Source organism: Arvicanthis niloticus, chromosome 3 (assembly GCF_011762505.2).
Source record: "Arvicanthis niloticus isolate mArvNil1 chromosome 3, mArvNil1.pat.X, whole genome shotgun sequence".
In the NCBI taxonomy this organism is placed as follows: domain Eukaryota; kingdom Metazoa; phylum Chordata; class Mammalia; order Rodentia; family Muridae; genus Arvicanthis; species Arvicanthis niloticus.
In genome coordinates, this window is record NC_047660.1 from 108,518,530 (window position 1) to 108,520,540 (window position 2,011).

Genomic DNA, 2,011 nt, shown 5'->3' on the forward strand with positions numbered 1-2,011 from the left:
GATTAAAGGCGTGCGCCACCACCGCCCGGCTCCACTGTTTTTTTTTTTTTTCCTAACAGTGTTATGGTTTTTAACGTCATGTTTAAGTATACTTAATTTCTATATAGGGCATAAGGTAAGGGCCTCTGGTTGGGTCTTGCATATAGCTAGCCAATATTTCCACCACCATTTGTGGAAACCTGCCCTTTTCTCATTGAATGTCTTGATTCCCTGTTGATAACTATGTGACTACGTGAGAATTTATTTCTGAGTTCTGTTCTGTCCCATTGACCTATATATTTATATTTTTCCTAGTACAACATTGTTTTGATAACTGTGGCCTTTTGTAGAAAATACTTTGTAGTATTTTGAAATCAGCAAGTCTAAGTTGGTTAGCTTAGTTCTTTTCCAGTCTTTGTTTCATTTTCTAGTTGAAGCCCATTGGAAAACCAAAGACAGCTTAGGATATGTTTTTCTTTTTCTATAAAAAAATGAAGTTTTGAAAGAGATCAAGCTGAATACATGCACAGCTTTGGGGGATATCAATATCTTCATAATATTTCAGTTTATGAACATGAGATGTTCTACATTTACTTGGGTATTTATTTCAGCAACATTTTATAGTTTGCAAACCTTCATTTTGGTTATTGTTACAAGTTCTAATCAATGAAGTTGTTATAATTTATCATCAACCAAGAGGGCTATGTGACTCTTCCTCTTCCGGTGTCCTACAGGCATGGCCACCGCCGTCACTGCAGCCGGCGCCGGGGAACCTCTGTCCCCCGAAGAACTGCTCCTGAAAGCTGAGGCAGAGAAAACCTAGGAGGAGCTGGAAGAAGACAGGATGACGAGGTAGATGAGACCCTGTCGGAGAGACTCGGGTCTGACGGAGATGTTTCCCGAGAGGGTCCGGTCAGCGCCAGAGCCACCTTTGATCTCTTGCTCTTCGAGGCTCAGACAATGTACAGATTTTCCGGGGCAGTTTTGTGGATTGGGACCACTTCCTTCATGATCCTGGTTCTTCCTGTTGTCTTTGAGACAGAAAAGTTGCAAATGGAGCAACAACAGCGACTGCAGCAGCAAGGGCAGATACTTTTAGGGCCTAACACAGGGCTGTCAGGAGGAATGCCAGGAGCTCTACCTCCACTTCCTGGGAAGACCTAGATTTTTACTTCGGTATTTGTCCTTGTGAGAGAACTTTGAAATTCATTTGTGTTTGAACTGCTGATTGTTTGAACTTTTTATTTATTTATTTATTTATTTATTTATTTTTAACCTTGGCACATCGGTCTATTTGAACGTAGTGGGAACTTTCTCCGTTTCTTGGGGAGAGACCCCAGGTACACCTGTGCCCTTCATAACAAATGTCCTCACTTACTTCCTGTTCTCGCTCCGATGCTGGAGTAAAGCCATGTGGCGGTTATCCCATTCTCTTTAATAAATCGCTCCTAAGGAAGTTCTTGCGTGCCCACTGTGGCAAAGAAGTAAGCACCCCTGACCATAAGGACTTTTTTTTTTTTTTTTTTTTTTTTTTTTTTTTTTTTTAATGGAAATGTCTAGGACATGTAAACAGTGTGGGACTGACAAGATCCATTACAGCTGTAGTACAGAACAGTCACCAGGAGTCCCTGTGTGCGGGAGAGAAGGGAGGCTGGCTGTAGCTTTAGCGTGTGTGTGTGTGTGTGTGTGTGTGTGTGTGTGTGTGTGTTGGGGGGACGGGGGGGGGGACGGGGGGGGACTGGGCAGAGCGGACACTCATTTCCTCTGCACGTTTTGGCTCTTAGACCTGCGTATGTATAAAAAAGAAGTCAGTGTTCACTTTTTGTATTTAAATATTAAAAGAACTCAAACTGGGGGGAAAAAAGAGGGCTATGTGTGAGAGCTCTCCCCTTCCTTCTGCAATGTGGAATGCTACATTGTGTGTAATGTCTCACACAGCAGGAACAAGTCTATGTGTTTATGATCCTTTTAGTGGCTCTTGAGTTTCCTTTCCCATATGTTCTCTCTCTCTCTCTCTCTCTCTCTCTCTCTC

General features: G+C 42.7%; 1 pseudogene; it reads left to right on the top strand.

The window, feature by feature from the left end:
* Positions 1-715: 715 nt before the first annotated feature.
* Positions 716-1,267, top strand: LOC117705695 (mitochondrial import receptor subunit TOM22 homolog pseudogene; annotated as a pseudogene).
* The last annotated feature ends 744 nt before the right edge of the window (positions 1,268-2,011 follow it).